The 24,009-nt window shown below is 37.7% G+C and overlaps 1 long non-coding RNA gene across 1 annotated transcript in view; it reads right to left on the bottom strand.

Annotated features, from left to right (window-relative positions):
* The window catches only part of LOC115029216 (uncharacterized), a 100,015-nt gene that overhangs the window by 25,396 nt on the left and 50,610 nt on the right, over nt 1-24,009 (bottom strand). The window lies entirely within an intron of this gene.

Here is a 24,009-nt window from a genome sequence, read left to right on the forward strand (position 1 = left end):
CTAGTAAGGCTTGACAGGGAAGAATATTCTGCTTTTAATAGGAAAGCCACATAGGTGTGTTTCACTGTTGAAGGAAAACTTAGATTGAAGCATGGGGAATGGGCTGGTAAAGGCAAAAATGAAGTTAGGAGAAGAATGCCTTGACTGGGAACTCCATGTTAACTGAACTGTCATGGTGACAGAAGGCTTGGAAATAAATGAATGAATGCTAGTGACAGTCAGAAGCTATCAGCAGCAATGTTTTTTAAAGAATAAATAAGGCACAAGACAAAATGATATGTGACATATTTTCAACTATAAAAAATTCAGAAAGGAAAACAATGCATATTTTGTTCTCTAATATAAAATTCACAGTAAGACTAAGCCATATAAGCAAATTACCAAAAAGAATAAATTATGAGTGAAGAAAATTTCTTTCTTCATAAATAAATCTTCATGTAATCATCCATCTACCAATGAATCCTAACTGGTAAACAGAAAAACATGAGGATTTCACAAATGAGTAATTGCCAGTGTACAATAAAAGTAAGCAAACCTTCATGTGAAGGAATGAAACCTATACATATGAAACCATGACACACATGGCTATTATGTTTCTAATGATCTATCAATATGAAAAATTAAACCAAAACCATTAAAATAGGAAGTTTGTATGAAAATAATACACTCACTATACTACATACTGACAAGACAAAATGTTCTAAAGAACCTGATTATCAATGCAATTCAATTGTAAGAGTTTTTATTTTTGCATCCTAATGATTTGTTTCTGTTCTAGCTTCCCACGTGTACTGTGTTCATGCTTCAGTATGCCACAGCCACGAATTTATTCTATTTCTTAATTTTCTTTCATTTTATGGTGACAGTAAAATATTGTGCAGATAACAAGAGTGTAAATCCTTGTAAACTTGGCCAGCAAACCATGGCTGTGGCATTCAAAAGCTCCAGAAGAGAACTCACTATTATTATGTTAATAAATCAGCACAATCATAAACTGCCTTCTAAGTACTTGTCCTTACATCCACAGATTAGTATAGGTTTTTGTTTTTGTTTTTGTTTTTGTTTTTTTAGTCTTCATGAGAAAAGCTTCTTTATGCAATAGGCCATGAGCTATGCGGACTCACAACTGGTCAAAGTGAGAGAATAAGTGAATGTATAGTGTTAAACCCCAAGATGACTGTGGTCACCTCTGCCATTATTCCATCTTCAGGGGTGAGGGAACATCACAGAGGAAATGATGGAAAGATTTTAAGAGTCAGGGTTTCAGGACTCTTGCTGAAGATCAGGACAAGCTCATAGCAGTTGTGTTTATATTCATCAGCATCAACCCAGACAACATTCTGCCATGACTAGGGTAAAACACATGAAACCCATTACTGAGCTGAGGAGCAGTTGACAAGCTGGTAGCTACTATATACTACTAAATGTTCCGTATGCGCCACTGAACTGCACCCTTTTGCCCATATGGGGGCAACTCTAATTTGAATAGGAAGGAGGAGGGAAGAAGGGAGGAAGAAAGGAAGAAAGGAAGGAGAAAGGGAGGAAGGGAGGGAGGGAGGGAAGGAGGGAGGGAGGGAGGGAGTTGAAAAGGAAGGAAGGAGAGAGGGAAGGAGGAAAGGAGAGAGGGAAGGAGGAAAGGAGAGAGGGAAGGAGGAAAGGAGAGAGGGAGGGAGGAAAGGAGAGAGGGAGGGAGGAAGGGAAAATGAAGGAGAAAAAGAAAAGAAGGAAGAGGAGGAGAAATAAAATTGGAAGGTGCTCAATAAGAACATGAAGAGATGAAGTATATGATGCTTATAACTGAAAACACACCCTATCGGTTTAGGTATTTAAACACTTGGTGCCTAGTTCTTGGTGCTATTTCAGGAGGTTTAAGATGAGCAACCTTGCTGGAAAAAGTCTGTTGCTGGAGGCAAGCTTCGAATCAGCCTCTCATTACTTCTAGTTTTGGTTTCTCTACTTCAGGCCTTTAGTTTCCCACTACTTGCTTTGGTAACCATACCTCACAGCCATAGTGGACTGAGTTTCTCAAACTATAAGTTAAAACTACAAACCCTTCCCTGTGTAAATTGGCTTGACCCTTGTGTTTAAGCATAGCAACAGAAAAGTAATACAGATAAGGATATGGATATAAAAACATTGTAAGCAGTTATAAAAATAATGTAGAGCCTTTGCTTCTCAAATTATTTATTCCTTATAAAGAAATTGTAATATATACTTGCAGTATTAATTGCATACTACCACATTTTATAAAATAGAGTGAAATGTTTCTTAGCCAAAATGTTAAATAAAGAAGAATATAAATTTAAACACAATTTATAATGTCTTTGGATAATATTTAAAATAAGTTGAATCACTACTATTTATTTAAAATGTATGTTTTTTTTCCAGTGCAACAAAATTAAAATGTATTTTCATAGGGGGACTGTACAGTGTTTAAGAGCACTGACTGCTCTTTCAATGGACCTGGGCTCATTTACCTCTACCACATAGCAGCTTACAAATGTCTAAAATTCCAGTTCCAGGAGATCTGAGACCCTCAGACAGATGGACGTGAAGCAGAACACCAATATACATAAAATAAAAACAAATAAATTATTTAAAAATACTTTTATTTGTGTTTTAGCCCTATCCGTGAGACTGTTAGCTGAGATTTAAAGTTTTTCCAACCAAAGGAATCTTGAGTTACAATGTAATTGGAATGTCAAATCAAACACATTTACATGTTTTGGTTTCACCTGAGGAGGCAGAGTGCAGCAATATCAAGAACTCTGTTAAAATGATGGATATCCATAAAAGAGTCAAATATACAGCCTTCTTACTTGTTTTAGAGTAACACTTTCATTTTCTTCATGAAGGGAGAAAATTTGTTTCTGTGAGCAGCTTGCGGATTCTTTCTATCTTATATTAGTGGTGACAGGCTCATGAGAATGAATTTTCTCAGTTGTATCATTGGATTTCTTTAATACCTCAGCTAGAGAACAGGACAGAAAAAAATCTGTGTTTAAGTCTCGCTACTACATATATTTGAGAGAAAGAGTTTGCTTTTTATGAGAGTACAAGGAACTGTTGACGATGAAACAGTGTAAGAAATGCCTTAGCAAGGAGAAAGGCATTGTACTTCAAATGCCCAAAATAGTGAGAGCTACAGCCTGGGAAACATACTGCAGTCCAGTTGAACAAACTAAGCCTACAGACAGGCATGCACAAAGGTGCAGAATGCCTAAGAAGTGAATAGAAAGTTTCCCTGCACCATTGGCTAACTTTCAGAGCAACAAAAGCAATCCTCTTAAGAACAGGAATAACATTAAGGAGAAGTCATAATTACATGGGTGGGTACCTTAAATCCTACAGACTCACTATGTGTTGTGTGTTATAAGTACAACCTAAGGTGGTTTACCTCTCAAATACAAAAGCAAGTGCAGAAAAAAAAAAGATAAAATTCAATGCTTTAAACTACTCAGTTCTTCATTGTCTTCATATCTGGCAAAGCACGAGGGTTCCTTAGGCAGCATTAAACACTTTGATATTAAGGGGTGACAATGACTCAGTGTGTCTTTGCAGAATCCATTTAATATGGTAATGAGAAATATATTGCTATAGATAACATCTGTGAAGTAATAGAAAAGGCCACAAACTGGCTAAAAGTAATGACAGAAAGGAGATTTATTCTTATCCGAAAACGCTGAGGTTATTATGAATAAGTGTCCTTTTTTTTCCTCTCTACACAGAATTAAAATTATTACTTGACGGAGAAAGATATATGAGGACTAAATTGGACAATTATCACTTGCTGTGGACCAAACAATGTAGCTATCTAACAAGCCTACCAACATTGTTTAATGATAATGTGTTGTTTGCTTTCCATAGTTAAAAATTGGTGATAACAGCTCAATAACGGCTGTATTACTAAAGAGAAAATATTAACCTTAACTTTTTTTTCTGAGATGTGCTACAGATTAAAAAATAGAAATTTAAGACTAAGGTAAATGTGGTATTTAAATAATATTTTATTTCAAGTTAATTTTACATTGTATAAAAGAAAGGTATAGATTGGCATTCAATATTAACTTCCTCTTATTTTCCGACCAATTTGCTTTACCTCTGCTTTTTCCATGAATTCCAAATCACTTAGATGAGTAATTATGAGAAATTCATATTTTTTTCTTGAATTCTTTTTGAAATTTTAAATATTATATATAATAATGACAAAAATTAAAAGCTATTATATCATACTAAATAATGAAAAACTAACTAGTAAATTAACTAAATATATTTACTGTACTGTGCTGGGAATTGATCTCGGGTCATCTTCAAGGTTAGAAAATGCCTTTAGCCACTGATCTATTAATTCAGCCTCTCTTTAGAAGATTGTAGTATTTATTTCCATATTTGAAATTTCTAATAACAATTGCAGAGATCGATCAGCAGAGTATTTGCTGTAGAGGCCTGAGAACCTGCAGGCAGATGGCCAGCAACTCGGTAAATATTCATTGTGTCCATATGTACCTGTAACCACAGTGCTGGGGAAGAAGAGGCAGAGAGACCAGATCACCACATCAAGTTCCTGCTTCCAAGATACAGCGTCTCAGGCTTGGCATTACGGCACTGCAGACCACGAACGAGTACAAGATATCCGCTTCTGGCTTCCACAGATGTACATATCAGCACACACACACACACACACACACACACACACACACACACATACACACATCGATACACATGTATATATCACACTCATACCCACCCAAAAACCCCATTTTTACCCCCACACACAGATAAAAAGAAAGAGAGAGAGAGAGAGGGAGAGAAAGAGAGAAAGAGAGAAAGAAAGAATGAAAGAAAGAAAGAAAGAAAGAAAGAAAGAAAGAAAGAAAGAAAGAAAGAAAGAAAGAAAGAAAGAAAGAACATTTTATAAAATATTCTGATAAAAATTGCCAAATAATGTATTTGGGAATAAGTTAGATTTTCTTTGACTTGTTTGAGCCACATGGAGCGCACATCCATCTCCCTCCCTTACCATATTTTTTATTTAATGGGGTTTATAGAGCAAAAATTCCTCCTAACATTTCTGTCTACCTGCTGTGTTATGGATATGATTCTTCCCTTCAGCCCACCTGCCTTTTCACCTGCTCTTTAAATTTAGGTTTGTCCACTCAGGTGCCTTAATCCCAAAGTCTTCCAGAGCACCTTTATTCCCTAACACTATTCCGGTGCACATACTTGTTGTAACTGGTTATCAAAGAAATGCAGTTTCACATACTTCTGTGCAATTTACTTATGCAATCAGTACAGAAACCAACTCAGGACCCAGAGAACACTCAGGTTTTTCCCTCCAGACCTGAGTGTCTGTAGTAACTCTACTAATCTGTTATCAAATCATTCAACTGTGTCTGATCCAGTTAACAAGCCCTCCCCTCCTTTTAACTCTTGCCTTAGTACCTTGCATTCCATACATTACATTTCTCCCCTAAACTGTACAAATATCCTTAAGTAATGCACAAATCCCAACATTCCTTTGTGGCTTTATCCATTTCCCTCTTAAAATCTGAATCTGAAGACATGATTATGGCAGTTCACATCACAGGGGAAATACACATTAACATACAGTTTTCTAGTGCCCACGGTTGTCACTAACTTGACAATAGGAAAGGAAAAGCTTTCTGGCTTTATGAAAAAAAAAAAAACATAAATTCTAAGACAGTAGGATGAAAGTTTGCAATACTGCCAGAACCTAGCATTAGCAAATCACAACATAAAACATAAGTACCCTGGAATAGCCTGCCAGGTCTCCTGTAATCTGGCAGTTATTTCAAATATTTTTATTCTGGCCTTTGCTTTTTGCTTTTTTGAATATATATATATATATATATATATATATATATATATATATATTCTAAGGAAGTTTTCTCAAGGCTTCATGTTGAAAGCTGAAACCATTAATACTGCTAAGGAAAACTCCATGGAAGATTAATACGATTAAGTCCCTTCTTGCCCATCTTTCAGCAGTGCCTCTTTTATATATATGACTTACAACCTTGATAAAATGAGAATATTAGAATTTACATAATATTTCTGTCTTCTGAGAGTAAGTTCTTCATAACTGGGACCTCTTCAAAGACCATATTATCTTTGATTCTAATCTCTTATTGCTTCTCAGAAAGAAATATTCAATAAATACTTCTAATTATGTAAAATCCTGAGTCAGTTCATGTCTTATGGCTGTAGACAGTCTACAGGGATATATAATTTTAAAGACATTGATATTATTAATATCCCACAGTTGTCTGCTGCTTGTTAGTTTTGCTGGTCATACTTCCACTTTGTAGCCCTGCTTTCTGTCACCATAGAGAAATAGCATTTTTTCCTCAGTGATTGTGGTAAGATGTAGCATTCAGAACCTTTCATTGACTCCAGTGCTCCATGTGTGAGAAGTAAGAACGATAGTGACATTAGCACAAGCCTAATAAAACACAAACTCACTGTAACAGCATGCTTGCCCATTATGAGCCTTAGGAAATTTATACACTTGGAATTTAGAGGAAAATATACTTTCATTCCAGTGAGTAAGACAAAATGAGATATTTTAAACTACATGTTATTCAGTCAATCTTTATTGACTTAAAACATATTCTATGGTGCTGCTGATATGACTCAGTCCTAGAACCTACACAGTAGGAGAAAAACAATTCCCGTTAAGCTGTCATCTGACTTCTTCCACACTGGGGCTCACCTGGTATACTTACTGGCAGATCTGAAATTGCCTATACATGTACACACACACACACACACACACACACACACATATACATGGAGAGAAATAAACATAATTTTAAATTTTAAAAAAGCATTTGCTATTTTCATCTACAATTACATTGTTTTTCAAAAACGTATGCATTGCCTTGTTCATTACCTAGTACTTTAAATACTTTCCCAGGAACACCAGAACAGTCTTTCTAGTGATTGAAGCGTCGTGCAGCAACTCTGCTGAGTTTTAACTCTCACGCTACTTTTTTTTGAGGCTCATTGTGCTTTACTTCTGTAATGGTTCTGTAACCCAGCACCAAAGTCTGAGGTGTGGGAAAACGTCAGAGTATGGAGGGGTGGCTGTCTCTGTGCATTGTGCATCCACATTTACTACATCAGTGTCGATCACACTGGCATTCTACAAAGGCATGTCAACTTATAATCTTCCTGGTTCAGTTTTTGCATAAGAAAAATGTATTATGCAAACTGAAGTATTGGCAGCCAAGAGGTAAATGCTGCTAAATGTCAGTTGACAGTATCACGAGAGCTTGCACAGAGGAAACTATATATTTTTGCTATATGACAGAACATTAACTGAAAGTGCCATTTCAGAGAAGTGGAGCAAAAATCTCACTACATAAGGATTTCTTAGAAGCAAGTTTTTTTGTTTTCTTGTTTTTGGAAAAACTGTTCATTCACACTATGTAGGCAATATTGTCCAAGTTTTATAACCAAATCTCAGATCATTATTATGATCATCACATTTAAGCATTTGAAAAGAAATATTTATGTGAAAGGCACGACCTTTTCATGAAAAGAAAACAACAATCAATGTGAAGAATTAACAGGACAAGCTTTTTATTTTTCTTGTAAAAATTAAGCTAAAATAAAAGGAAGAGCTTCCATTGCAGGAATGGCTTGTCTCATTCTCTCATGCGTGCAGGGACTTGGGTTCAATCAATAGTATTGAAAATAAATATTAGTTCCAAAAATACAAAGCTTCAAGAGTAAATAGTGCTTTTAAGTGATTGTTAAAGTTCCAAATTTATTACAGATTTGTGTGTTTTGTTAAATTTACAAATGCCATCACACACATAGTATTATACAAGATAATTCATAAAAGTCTTGATGTAAAAATTTTAGTAAAATTGACTGTGTTTCCTATCTCATTCAGCATCTTTTAATTTTTTTTTCCTACCAATACCCTGTCACCCATGTATTTGACTTTTAGAACGCATTCTACTACCTGACTGAAGGGTATTTCATTATTGTTCTTTTATGGTATTGCTCTAGTGGAGTTTTACAAATTTTTTCCAAGAAAGACTTTTTAATCAATTAAAAAATTGACTTTCTCTTGCAATTTAATGAGCATGTGATATCCACTTTAAAAAAATTAATTCCTAGTTATCATTTAACCTAAACCAAACTTCCTTAAATATAGTGTCTTAAAAATAGTAGGTCATCATGTCCTGTACATATTATTTTCTTTTTTTTTCTTCACTTTTCAACCCATTCTGTTTATTGCAGTTGCTAAGCAGCATTTCACAGATGAAATAAATATATCTGGTGTGTAAGGGACACAGAAGGAATGTAACCAGAGGCCTGATAATGGGGTCTTGACAGTAATAACATAGTTAACACAAAACAGCTTTTGCCTATCTAGTCATTTATCACCTCTGCTGATTTTCTACTTGTATGAAGATGACTTTGCTATGTGTGGTTGCTCGAATTTATTGTTTTAGCTGGTGTACGCTAGTACATATTATTTTCTGCCTCAGAAATTTGTACAAGCCTTGGCTAGAGAACTATGTTCCACAGACTTGACTAATCCCTCTTGACATTACTCAACTGTGAGCACCCTATCCTAGGGGCCACATGCATCTTCTCCAGTTAGACTCAGAAGTTCAGCACATACACCATCATTTGCTTAACATCTCAGAATCCAAGAAAAAGAAAAAAAGAAAAACCTGGAAGCCTCCAGGTTCCAAAGGCAGATCCAACAGGGCAGACTGATTTTCACTGTGTGATCCATTAATACTAAAGGGTTGTCCCTCAGTTCTGTTGAGTGATTTGCATCATGACACTAAGATAAAAAAGCTCCAGAACATTCTATTTCCAAAAATGTAGTACTGCATATGAACTACTCATTCCCATCTGTATATTTAAAATTTTCAGGGATTTACTTATAAAATACATTACAAGGTTAATGTTGTATAAGTTGCCTTTAAAATGTGGTGGGTGAGAAGTCACCGCAGGAATTCCACTCTATAGGACTAGACAGGATACTGTGGAATTGAGTTTGGAGCTTCCCTGTATCCCCGAGAGGCTTGGATATTGGCTTCTCAGGGCATGCATGTTGGATTTGAAGGTTGAGATAAAGCAGGGATTAAGAAGGTTATGAAGATGGTTTAGTGCAGAGTTCTATCAGACCTTCAAAGAAGATCTAATCCCAGTTCTTCACAAACTATTCCACAAAATAGAAACAGAAGGTACTCTACCCAACTCATTCTATGAAGCCACAATTACTCTGATACCTAAACCACAAAAAGACCCAACAAAGATAGAAAACTTCAGACCAATATCCCTTATGAATATTGATGCAAAAATACTCAATAAAGTTCTTGCTAACCGAATCCAAGAACACATCAAAACAATCATCCATCCTGACCAAGTAGGTTTCATCCCAGGGATGCAGAGATGGTTCAATATACGGAAATCCATCAACGTAATCCAGTATATAAACAAACTCAAAGACAAAAACCACATGGTCATCTCGTTAGATGCAGAAAAAGCATTTGACAAGATCCAACACCCATTCATGATAAAAGTCTTGGAAAGATCAGGAATTCAAGGCCCATACCTAAACATGATAAAAGCAATCTACAGCAAACCACTAGCCAACATCAAAGTAAATGGTGAGAAGCTTGAAGCAATCCCTCTAAAATCAGGGACTAGACAAGGCTGTCCACTTTCTCCATACCTATTCAACATAGTACTTGAAGTCCTAGCCAGAGCAATTCGACAACAAAAGGAGATCAAAGGGATACAAATTGGAAAAGATGAAGTCAAAATATCACTTTTTGCAGATGATATGATAGTATATATAAGTGACCCTAAAAATTCCACCAGAGAACTCCTAAACCTGATAAACAGCTTCGGTGAAGTAGCTGGATATAAAATTAACTCAAACAAATCAATGGCCTTTCTCTACACAAAGAATAAACAGGCTGAGAAAGAAATTAGGGAAACAACACCGTTCTCAATAGTCACAAATAACATAAAATATCTTGGCGTGACTCTAACTAAGGAAGTGAAAGATCTGTATAATAAGAACTTCAAGTCTCTGAAGAAAGAAATTATAGAAGATCTCAGAAAATGGAAAGATCTCCCATGCTCATGGATTGGCAGGATCAACATTGTAAAAATGGCTATCTTGCCAAAAGCAATCTACAGATTCAATGCAATCCCCATCAAAATTCCAACTCAATTCTTCAACGAATTAGAAAGTGCAATCTGCAAATTCATCTGGAATAACAAAAAACCTAGGATAGCAAAAACTCTTCTCAAGGATAAAAGAACTTCTGGTGGAATCACCATGCCAGACCTAAAGCTTTACTACAGAGCAATTGTGATAAAAACTGCATGGTACTGGTATAGTGACAGACAAATAGACCAATGGAATAGAATTGAAGACCCAGAAATGAACCCACACACCTACGGTCACTTGATCTTCGACAAGGGAGCTAAAAACATCCAGTGGAAGAAAGACAGCATTTTCAACAAATGGTGTTGGCACAACTGGTTGTTATCATGTAGAAGAATGTGAATCGATCCATTCCTATCTCCTTGTACTAAGGTCAAGTCTAAGTGGATCAAGGAACTTCACGTAAAACCAGAGACACTGAAACTTATAGAGGAGAAAGTGGGGAAAAGCCTTGAAGATATGGGCACAGGGGAAAAATTCTTGAATAGAACAGCAATGGCTTGTGCTGTAAGATCGAGAATTGACAAGTGGGACCTCATGAAACTGCAAAGCTTCTGCAAGGCAAAAGACACCATCAATAAGACAAAAAAACCACCAACAGATTGGGAAAGGATCTTTACCTATCCTAAATCAGATAAGGGTCTAATATCCAATATATATAAGGAACTCAAGAAGGTGGACTCCAGAAAGTCAAATAACCCCATTAAAAAATGGGGCTCAGAATTGAACAAAGAATTCTCACCTGAAGAATACCAAATGGCAGAGAAGCACCTGAAAAAATGTTCAACATCCTTAATCATCAGGGAAATGCAAATCAAAACAACCCTGAGATTCCACCTCACACCAGTCAGAATGGCTAAGATCAAAAATTCAGGTGACAGCAGATGCTGGCGGGGATGTGGAGAAAGAGGAACACTCCTCCATTGTTGGTGGGATTGCAAGCTTGTACAACCACTCTGGAAATCAGTCTAGCGGTTCCTCAGAAAATTGGACATAGTACTACCGGAGGATCCAGCAATACCTCTTCTGGGCATATATCCAGAAGATGTCCCAACCGGTAAGAAAGACACATGCTCCACTATGTTCATAGCAGCCCTATTTATAATAGCCAGAAGCTGGAAAGAACCCAGATGTCCCTCAACAGAGGAATGGATATAGAAATTATGGTACATTTACACAATGGAGTACTACTCAGCTATTAAAAAGAATGAATTTATGATATTCCTAGCCAAATGGATGGACCTGGAGGGCATCATCTTGAGTGAGGTAACACAATCACAAAGGAACTCACACAATATGTATTCACTGATAAGTGGATATTAGCCCAAAACTTAGGATACCCAAGATATAAGATACAATTTGCTAAACGCATGAAACTCAAGAAGAATGAAGACCAAAATGTGGACACTGTGCCCCTTCTTAGAATTGGGAACAAAACACCCAGGGAAGGAGTTACAGAGACAAAGTTCGGAGCTGTGATGAAAGGATGGACCATCTAGAGACTGCCGTATCCAGGGATCCATCCCATAATCAGCTTCTAAACGCTGACACCATTGCATACACTAGCAAGATTTTGCTGAAAGGACCCAAAGATAGCTGTCTCTTGTGAGACTATGCAGGGGCCTAGCAAACACAGGAGTGGATGCTCACAGTCAGCTATTGGATGTATCACAGGGCTCCCAATGGAGAAGCTAGAGAAAGTACCCAAGGAGCTAAAGGGATCTGCAACCCTATAGTTGGAACAACATGATGAACTAACCAGTACCCCGGAGCTCTTGTCTCTAGCTGCACATGTATCGAAAGATGGCCTAGTTGGCCATCACTGGAAAGAGAGGCCCATTGGACTTGCAAACTTTATATGCCCCAATATAGGGGAATGCCAGGGCCAAAAGAATGGGAATGGGAGGGTAGGGAAGTGGGGGGCGGTATGGGGGACTTTTGGGATAGCATTGGAAATGTAATTGAGGAAAATATGTAATAAAAAAAAACAAGGAAAAAAAAAAAAGAAGGTTATGAAGAACACCAGTCTGAGTAGCTGGAGAAGTGGACAGAGAGGAAATGGAGTTGTTCCCACCTCTTATTACAATGTCAGCTTTGTCTGAGCCTTAAAAATACCTAGACTATTTAAAGCTGACATTGCTCTGAATATTTTGTCTTGCAACATAAAGAGACCACCATTTGCCCTCCTTGGAAAAGAGGAATTGAGGCTCTCTGAAAATTCTGTATTGGTGAACTGCCCCTTCAAATTTTTTTTATATCTGCTACTGTATACCTCTGACGCTCAAAGCACATATCCCAACACAAGTCAATGAGCCATAAATAACAAATATTGTATCATTTTAAAACCTGTTTAAAATGACTCCACCTGGAAATGAAAGAAATTATATTTAAGATTGAAAATTGGAAAGTGTAGGCTTAATTAGATGCAATGTATTTGATCTGCCTATGCTTGTATAAAGACTATCAAACTTGCAAAACTCACTCTTCCAGTCTGACCAGCACCTGGGTAGCTAGAGTGCAGGGTCGGTCAGCTGACACCCGCCAGCTACCCATGACACCCACCACAGGATCTTGAGACTTCTGGTGAGTGGAACACAGCTTCTGCTCCAGTCCAATCACGCGGGACCTGAGACTGCTTTGGTTGGGGAGGCAGAAATCCGGCCTGAGTAGGGCCACAAGCCTCTTCCGGTCTGAAAAGCACCGGGGTAGCTAGAGCGCAGGGTCTGCTGACACCCACCAGCTACCCAAGACACCCGCCACAGGATTTTGAGACTTCTGGTGAGTGGAACACAGAGTCTGCTCCAATCTTTAAACAGTGACAACAATAACAACTAATCCCAGAGATTACCAGATGGCGAAAGGTAAACGTAAGAATCTTACTAACAGAAACCAAGACCACTCACCATCATCAGAACCCAGCACTCCCACTTCGCCCAGTCCAGGGCACCCCAACACACCGGAAAAGCTAGACCCAGTTCTAAAAGCATATCTCACGATGATGGTAGAGGACATAAAGAAGGACTTTAATAACACACTTAAAGAAATACAAAAGAACACTGGTAAACAGGTAGAAGACATTAAGGAGGAAGCACAAAAATCCCTTAAAGAATTTCAGGAGAACACTGCTAAACAGGTAGAAGACATTAAAGAGGAAGCACAAAAATCCCTTAAAGAATTGCAGGAGAACACTGCTAAACAGGTAGAAGACATTAAAGAGGAAGCACAAAAATCCATTAAAGAATTGTAGGAAAACCAGACCAAACAGGTGATGGAATTGAATAAAACCATCCAAGACCTAAAAAGGGAGGTAGAAACAATGAAGAAAACCCAAATTGAGGCAACACTGGAGATAGAAACACTAGGAAAGAAATCTGGAACCATAGATACGAGCATCAGCAACAGAATACAAGAGATGGAAGAGAGAATCTCAGGTGCAGAAGACTCCATAGAGAACATCGGCACGACAATCAAAGAAAATACAAAATCCAAAAAGATCCTAACTCAAAATATCCAGGAAATCCAGGACAAAATGAGAAGACCAAACCGACCAATAATAGGAGTGGATGAGAATGAAGATTTTCAACTCAAAGGACCAGCAAATATCTTCAACAAAATTATAGAAGAAAACTTCCCAAACCTAAAGAAAGAGATGCCCATGAACATACAAGAAGCTTACAGCACTCCAAATAGACTGGACCAGAAAAGAAATTCCTTCCGACATATAATAATCAGAACAACAAATGCACTAAATAAAGATAGAATACTAAAAGCAGAAAGGGAAAAAGTCAAGTAACATATAAAGGCAAGCCTATCAGAATTACACCGGATTTTTCACCAGAGACTATGAAAGCCAGAAGGGCCTGGACAGATGTTTTACAGAAACTAAGAGAACACAATTTCCAGCCCAGGCTACTATACCCAGCCAAACTCTCAATTACCATAGATGGAAAAACCAAAGTATTCCATGATAAAACCAAATTCACTCATTATCTTTCCATGAATCCAGCACTTCAAAGGATGATAACAGAAAAAAACCAATACAAGGACGGAAACCACGTCATAGAAAAAGCAAGAAGGTAATCCCTCAACAAACCTAAAAGAAGACAGCCACAAAAACAGAACACCAACTCTAACAACAAAAATAAAAGGAAGCAATAATTACTTCTCTCTAATATCTCTTAATATCAATGGACTCAACTCCCCAATAAAAAGACATAGACTAACAGGCTGGCTACAGAAAAAGGACCCACATTTTGCTGCTTACAGGAAACTCATCTCAGAGAAAAAGATAGACACTACCTCAGAATGGAAGGCTGGAAAACAATTTTCCAAGCAAATGGTAGGAAGAAACAAGCTGGAGTAGCCATTATAATATCTGATAAGATTGACTTCCAACCCAAAGTCATCAAAAAAGACAGGGAAGGGCACTTCATTCTCATCAAAGGTAAAATCTTCCAAGAGGAACTATCAATTCTGAATATCTATGCTCCAAATACAAGGGCAGCCTCATTCATTAAAGATACTTTAGAAAAGCTCAAAGCACACATTGCACCACACACAATAATAGTGGGAGACTTCAACACACCATTTTCACCAATGGACAGATCATGGAAACAGAAACTAAAGAGGGACACAGTGAAACTAACAGAGGTTATGAAACAAATGGATCTGACAGATATCTACAGAACATTTTATCCTAAAACGAAAGGATATACCTTCTTCTCAGCACCTCATGGTACCTTCTCCAAAATTAACCACATAATTGGTCACAAAACAAGCCTCAATATATACAAAAATATTGAAATTGTCCCATGCACCCTATCAGATCACCATGGACTAAGACTGATCTTCAATAACAAAATAAATAATAGAAAGCCAACACACACATGGAAACTAAACAGCATTCTTCTCAATGATACCTTGGTCAAGGAAGGAATAAAGAAAGAAATTAAGGACTTTCTGGAGTTTAATGAAAATGAAGCCACAACATACCCAAACTTATGGGACACACAGAAAGAATTTCTAAGAGGACAACTCATAGCTCTGAGTGCCTACAAAAAGAAACTAGAGAGAGCACACATTAGCAGCTTGACAACACACCTACAAGCTCTAGAACGAAAGGAAGCAAATTCACCCAAGAGGAGTAGACAGCAAGAAATAATCAAACTCAGGGGTGAAATCAACCAAGTGGAAACAAGAAGAACAATTCAAAGAATCAATCAATCGAGGAGCTGGTTCTTTGAGAAAATCAACAAGATAGATAAACCCTTAGCCAGACTCACTAGAGGGCATAGGGAAAGTACTCTAATTAACAAAATCAGAAATGAAAAGGGAGACATAACAACAGACCCTGAAGAAATCCAAAACACCATCAGATCATTCTACAAAAGGCTATACTCAACAAAACTGGAAAACCTGGATGAAATGGACAAGTTTCTAGACAGATACCAGGTACCAAAGTTAAATCAAGATCAGGTTAATGATCTAAACATTCCCATATCCCCTAAAGAAATAGAAGCAGTCATTAATAGTCTCCCAACCAAGAAAAGCCCAGGACCAGATGGGTTTAGTGCAGAGTTCTATCAAATCTTCAAAGAAGAACTAATCCCAGTTCTTCACAAACTATTCCACAAAATAGAATCAGAAGGTACTCTACCCAACTCATTCTATGAAGCCACAATTACTCTGATACCTAAACCACATAAAGACCCAACAAAAATAGAGAATTTCAGACCAATTTCCCTTGTGAATATTGATGCAAAAATCCTCAATAAAGTTCTCGCTAACCGAATTCAAGAACACATCAAAACAATCATCCATCCTGACCAAGTAGGATTCATCCCAGGGATGCAAGGATGGTTCAATATACAGAAATCCATCAATGTAATCCAGTATATAAACAAACTCAAAGACAAAAACCACATGATCATCTCGTTAGATGCTGAAAAAGCATTTGACAAAATCCAACACCCATTCATGATAAAAGTCTTAGAAAGGTCAGGAATTCAAGGCCCATACCTAAACATGATAAAAGCAATATACAACAAACCAGTAGCCAACATCAAAGTAAATGATGAGAAGCTGGAAGCAATCCCACTAAAATCAGGGACTAGACAAGGCTGCCCACTCTCTCCCTTCCTATTCAACATTGTACTTGAAGTCCTAGCCAGAGCAATTAGACAACAAAAGGAGATCAAGGGGATACAAATCAGAAAAGAAGAAGTCAAAATATCGCTTTTTGCAGATGATAAGATAGTATACATAAGTGACCCTAAAAATTCCACCAGAGAACTCCTAAGCCTGATAAATAGCTTCGGTGAAGTAGCTGGATATAAAATTAACTCAAGAAAGTCAATGGCCTTTCTGTACACAAAGGATAAACAAGCACAGAAGGAAATTAGGGAAACAACACCCTTCTCAATAGTCACAAACAATATAAAATACCTTGGCGTGACTCTAACTAAGGAAGTGAAAGATCTGTATGACAAGAACTTCAAGTCCCTGAAGAAAGAAATTAAAGAAGATCTCAGAAGATGGAAAAACCTCCCATGCTCATGGATTGGCAGGATCAACATTGTAAAAATGGCTATCTTGCCAAAAGCAATCTACAGATTCAATGACATCCCCATCAAAATTCCAACTCAATTCTTCAACGATTTGGAAAGGGCAATCTGCAAATTCATCTGGAACAACAAAAAACCTAGGATAGCAAAAACTCTTTTCAAGGATAAAAGAACCTCTGGAGGAATCACCATGCCTGTCCTAAAGCTGTACTACAGAGCAATTGTGATAAAAACTGCATGGTACTGGTATAACGACAGACAAGTAGACCAATGGAACAGAATTGAAGACCCTGAGATCAACCCACATACCTATGGTCACTTGATCTTTGACAAGGGAGCAAAAACCATCCAGTTGAAAAAAGACAGCATTTTTAACAAATGGTGCTGGCACAACTGGCGGTTATCATGTAGAAGAATGCGAATTGATCCATTCCTATCTCCTTGTACCAAGGTCAAATCTAAGTGGATTAAGGAACTCCACATAAAACCAGAGACACTGAAACTTATAGAGGAGAAAGTAGGGAAAAGCCTCGAAGATATGGGTACAGGGGAAAAATTCCTGAATAGAACAGCAAAGTCTTGCGCTGTAAGATCGAGAATCAATAAATGGGACCTCATAAAGTTGCAAAGCTTCTGCAAGGCGAAAGACACCGTCAATAAGACAAAAAGACCACCAACAGATTGGGAAAGGATCTTTACATATCCTAAATCAGACAGGGGACTAATATCCAATATATATAATGAACTCAAGAAGGTGGACTCCAGAAAATCAAATAACCCCGTTAAAAAATGGGGCTCAGAACTGAACAAAGAATTCTCACCTGAGGAATACCGAATGGCAGAGAAGCACCTGAAAAAATGTTCAACATCCTTAATCATCAGGGAAATGCAAATCAAAACAACCCTGAGATTCCACCTCACACCAGTCAGAATGGCTAAGATCAAAAATTCAGGTGACAGCAGATGCTGGCAAGGATGTGGAGAAAGAGGAACACTCCTCCATTGTTGGTGGGATTGCAAGCTTGTACAACCACTCTGGAAATCAGTTTGGCGGTTCCTCAGAAAATTGGACATAATACTACCAGAGGATCCAGCAATACCTCTCCTGGGCATATATCCAGAAGATGCTCCAACCGGTAAGAAGGACACATACTCCACCATGTTCATAGCAGCCTTATTTATAATAGCCAGAAGCTGGAAAGAACCCAGATGCCCCTCAACAGAGGAATGGATACAGAAAATGTGGTACATTTACACAATGGAGTACTACTCAGCTATTAAAAGGAATGAATTTATGAAATTCTTAGGCAAATGGATGAATCTGGAGGGCATCATTCTGAGTGAGGTAACATATTCACAAAGGAACTCACACAATATGTACTCACTGATAAGTGGATATTAGCCCAAAAACTTAGGATACCCAAGATATAAGATACAATTTGTTAAATGCATGAAACTCAAGAAGAACGAAGACCAAAGTGTGGACACTGTGCCCCTTCTTGGAATTGGGAACAAAACACCCATGGAAAGAGTTACAGAGATAAAGTTTGGAGCTGTGAAGAAAGGATGGACCATCTAAAGACTGCCATATCCAGGGATCCATCCCATAATCAGCTTCCAAACGCTGACACCATTGCATACACTAGCAAGATTTTGCTGAAAGGACCCAGATATAGCTGTCTCTTGTGAGACAATGCCGGGGCCTAGCAAACACAGAAGTGGATGCTCACAGTCAGCTGTTGGATGGATCATAGGGCCCCCAATGAAGGAGCTAGAGAAAATACTCAAGGAGCTAAAGGGAACTGCAACCCCATAGGTGGATCATTATTATGAACTAACCAGTACCCCAGAGCTCTTGACTCTAGCTGCATTTGTATCAAAAGATGGCCTGGTAGGCCATCACTGGAAAGAGAGGCCCATTGGACTTGCCAACTTTATATGCCCCAGTACAGGGGAATGCCAGGGCCAAGGGGTTGGGGTGGGTGGATGGGGGACTGGGGGGGGGAGTGTATTGGGGACTTTTTTTATAGCATTGGAAATGTAATTGAGGAAATTACCTAATTAAAAAAAACTTGCAAAACTCACCTGTTTTCACTAATAACTTTAGTATCAATAATGCAGTTTGGCAAAAAATTCTACATTAAGTCTGCATTATTCTATTAAGTAATTTTAACTTTTTTCATAACCTCTGAAGAATATTAAAGAATTAAAAATATAGAGCATTTTAAAATAAAAATTTATACATTTATTATTTAAATATTAACTAATTTTAATTTACTCATATGAAGATTATCCACTAGAAACTCAGGAGCTTTGTCCTAAACAATGTATGAGATACTTTGTCAAGTTGGAGGTGTTTTTGACCAATCCCTTTTATCCATTTTTCGAGTCTGTACCACCTGTGTCTTTGTATAAACTGAGCTAAAGGATCTGGCCACCCACTCATTTACTGGAAGAAATATCCGTATCATTTATCAATAATTGTATAATTATTATATTATTTTTAATTTTTATAAACAAATGAATTTATATTTATTGTTATGTCCAATACAATTTATTTTTTTCCTTTTTTTATTAGGTATTTTCTTCATTTACATTTCCAATGCTATCCCAAAAGTCCCTCATGACTCCCCCCTCCCCCACTCTCCTCCCCATCCCACTCCCACTTCTTGGCCCTGGTGTTCCCCTGTACTTAGGCATATAAAGTGTCCAATACAATTTATAATGTCAGTTAGCTGCAGCCCTTCTCCATTTAGTATTTGTTTGTTTTTGTCACTTACTGTAACTATGTGAGGGTCAATGTGTGGTATAAACTGTAGTAGTGTTTCTTTTCTATATAAAGGTCTCTCACAACATGCTAATGGCCCCCAACTCCCACCCCCAATAAAAGAAGAATGAGGGAAAAAAGTAAAAGAAAAAAATAACTAATCCATAGTCATGTGTTGCCCATATACTCACTGGAGCATGATCAAACTCCCAACGACCAGGTCCATAAAGAAAACTGAGTACTTTCTGACCTGTATCCCTGGCAAGAAGCAATTAATTTCGAAGAGCTATGCTTCGGCATCTTATCACAATTTTATTTATTTATTCAATTTACATCCCAATATAAGCCTCCACTCTTCTTCCGTACCCTCTCACGCACATCCTCCCTCTTCCTCTCTTTTGAGAAGGGGAAGGCCCCTCTAGATATCACTGCCATTCTCTGACTCCCCACTCCCAGACTCCCTACACCTTCACCACTTGCCCCACATTCCCCAACCCCCGATACATGAAGTCAGTGCAGGACTAGGCATATCCTCTCTCATTGAGATCAAACAGCAGGGCCCAGCTAGGGGAAGGGAATACACAGTTAGGCAACAACAGATTCAGGGACAACCCCTGCCCATGGTTTGCACTTCCACTAGCAGTGGAGGAATGTTTCCTCTTGCTCCACACCCTTGCCAGGATGGGCTGTTCCTTGAATTTTGGTACTAGTAGATATAAACTGGATTCTCAGGGTCATCTAAATTTGCAATTCCCAGATGACTAACGAGGCTGATCATTTCTTTAAGTGTTTTGTGGTCATTAGAGATTCCTCGGTTGAGAATTCTGTTTAGCTCTGTACTCTTTTTTTTAAAATTGGATTATTTGGATTGTGTCTAACTTCTTGAGTTCTTTATATGTTTAGGATATTAGGCCTCTGTTAGATGCAGGGTTGGTAAACTTCATTTCCCAATCTGTAGGCTGTGCTTTTCTCTTATTTATGGTATCCTTTGCCTTACAAAAGCTTTTCCATTTCATGAGGTTTCATTTCATGATTGCTGATCTTAGAGCCTGAGCCATGGGTGATCTTTTTAGGAAATTGTCTGTACCAATGACTTCAAAGCTATTTCCCCCTTTCTGTTTTATTAGATTTAGTGTATTTTGTTTTATGTTGAAGTCTTTGATCCACTTGGACTTAAGTTTGGTACAGGGTGATAAATATTTATCTATTTGCATTCTTCTCTGTGGAGATATCTAGTTAGACCCATGATGCTATATATCCTTTTTTCCCGTGTATAGTTTGGGCTACTTTGTCCAAAAACAAGTGTCCTTAGCTGTGTGGGTTTATTTCTGCATCCTTGATTCAATTCTATTGATCAACCTCTCCATTTCTATACCAAAACCATGCAGTTTTTGTTACTATTCCTCTGTTGTACAGCTTGAAGTCTGGGATGGTGATTTCCGTATAGTATAGTATAGTATAGTATAGTATAGTATAGTATAGTATAGTATAGTATAGTATAGTATAGTATAGTATAGAAGATAGTATCTGGGCAGGCATCTGTGGTCTCTTAGTGTCTTCAAGACATCTATCCAAGAGGCTGGGCATGGTGGCGCACACCTTTAATCCCAGCACTTGGGAGGCAGAGGCAGGCAAATTTCTGAGTTCCAGGCTAGTCTGGTCTACATAGTGAATTCAATGACAGCCAGGACTACACAGAGAAACCCTGTCTTGAAAAAACAAAAACAAAACGAAACAAAAAAGAGACATCTGTCCAGCATTGTCTGTCTTTTAGAGTCTTTGTTGGAAAGTCAGGTGTAATACTGAAAGGTCCACCTTTATATGTTACTTGGCCTTTTCACTTGCAAATTTTTATATTCTCTTTGTTCTGGATATTTACTGTTTTGATTATTGTGTGGTAGGAGGATTGTCTTTTCTGAAACAATCTACTTGGTGTTCTGCAAACTTCTTGATTGTTTATAAGTATCTCTTTCTTTGGTTTGGGAATTTTTCTTCTATGATTTTGTTTAAGATGTTTTCTGGGACTTTGAGCAGGGACTTTTCTCCTTCTTCTGTTCCTATTATCTTTAGGTTTGGCCTTTTCATAGTGTCCCAAATTTCCTGGATATTTTGTGTCATAAAGTTTTAGATTTTGCATTTTGTCTGACCAATGTATTATTTTCTTTTATTGTATATTCTATGCCTAAGATTCTCTCTTCTATCCTTGTATTCTGTTGGTGATACTTGGGTCTGTGCTTCCTTTCCTCTTTCCTAGATTTTCAAACTCCAGGATTGCCTCAGTTTGTGTTTTCTGTATTGCTTCTATTTCGACTTTCTGGCTTTGGATAGTTTTATTCATATCCTTCACCTGTTTGAATGTATTTTCTTGTACTTAATTATTTTAAGGCCTCTATTTCTTTGGTTTATTTTCCTGTAGCTGGGTTCTAGTGGTGCCCTATTTACCTGGCTGTTGTTCATTATTCTGTTATGCTGTCCTTTAGGCAACTGGTTTTTTCTGGTCTTGGCAGAATAATCCTGATAACAACAAGACTTTTCAGAAAGGCAGGAGGAACCTTGGGACAGACAAAGAAGGCCAAGGGACAGAACTCTGCTGATTGTGCCCCAGGCAGATTCGACTAAGAAGATATTGGTGGGGCAGAATCCCAACATGGTAGTTCTGAGGGCTTCACTGGCTTGCGGGGTCCCACAGGGCTCCTCAGGACTCAAAGGCAAACCCAGCACCAGACAATGGAGGTCAGGGGACTGCCTTCAGCTCATCTCTACTCCTTATCACACTTTTTAAAGGAGTTCTCTTTATGGGTATGCATCAAGGCTGTTAGCTTTTGGAGGGGCGGGGCAGGCATATGAGGTAGGGCTTATCACAGAACTATTCTATATCCCTTTTCCTCAACTGTGAGTCTGCAGTAATTGATACCTCTGTAAAGTAGTTCCCTCACTCTTTAAAATCTGCTGAAGCATAGATTATGGACTTTCACATGACCTCCAGGATAGCAGAGATCACAGACATCTGCATGCTCTCTGATATCAATATGTGACACAGACATCAGTATGACCTTTGTCAATAGTACAGACCACTGACATCAACATGGCTCTCTGTTGAAACATAGAACACAGATACCATTGATCATAGCACAGTCCAAGGACATCAACAAGGCTTCAGGTAGCAGCACAGATCATGGACACCTGCATGGCCATTGGTAGTAACAGGAGCATGGGCATCACCACAGCCCTCCACTGCAGTAAGGCCATAGAGCTAGATATGACCCTCAGTATAAAAACAAACATCAAAACAACTAAAGAATTTTTATTGTTCTTTGAATAAATGTTTCGATAATATAATGTCATTTCTTTTTATATGCATAAAAATACTTAGTATGGAAATGATGATTCATGAGAGAACCAATCCCAGCACTCAAAATGAAGTGGAGAACAACCATGAATCTGGGACCAGCTAGAGTTATGTGAGACCATTAACCCGAAAAAGAAATACTCCATAGACATGGAGTATTTATTAGAGATCCACTTATGTCCATGGAAACTCACAGTGCTCTTTGTGGGTCTTAGGTGGTTGCAACTAAGAAAGGCTAGGTGATTTAGGCTGTCCATGACTATATTTGTATTCTCGATTTGAAGTCATTCTGTCATATACAGTATGCATTGCTCTGTAGAAACCCGTGACTTGGGCTGAAACATACTTCAGTCTACAAATAAGTTTGTGGTCGAATACTTGAAGTTTTTCTTTTACATGCCATCCATTTGCAAAATAGTATTGCATATTTTCAACAAAATATACTGTTTCATGCAAGAAAATAAAGTTTAAAATGTATAAAATTAAGTGTTTTAAAATACAATAAACCATATAAAATTCACATAAAGCCAGTGTTACATTTATTTCTTCAGTCACATGCTATACAATTTGCACAGCAGATTTGATGAACCCCCAAATAAGCAACCAGTGCCAAAATTCATTGTGAATGTTTTTGGTAAACTTGGGAGCTCAGATCCTGATTAATGCAACTGTGCAAGTCATAGGTTGTTGTGACTCTCTTTAATAATTGTGTTGGTGGACATTCATAATCTAATGTTTATTTCCCTCCAACAATCTCATGCTATGTATGCTAGCATGTATGCTATGTCAAGTAATTGCTAGTATTAAGGTTATCAGCCAAGTATACATTCCTTTCCATGTTTATTTTTAATTTTGAAAGTATCTTATCTGTATATATGCAGACAGACAAGTGATAGATTAAATAGATGACAGATAGATGATAGATAGATAGATAGATGATAGATAGATAGATAGATAGATAGATAGATAGATAGATAGATAGATGATACATACATACATACAAACATACATATATAAGCACATGAGAGACAGAATGATAGACAGACTAGCAGATGATAAATATGAGCATACACATGCCACACAAAGGATACATAAATAT

The sequence above is a fragment of the Mus caroli genome, unplaced genomic scaffold (assembly GCF_978045245.1).
Source record: "Mus caroli unplaced genomic scaffold, Mus_caroli_1 scaffold_12, whole genome shotgun sequence".
Taxonomy (NCBI): Eukaryota; Metazoa; Chordata; class Mammalia; order Rodentia; family Muridae; genus Mus; species Mus caroli.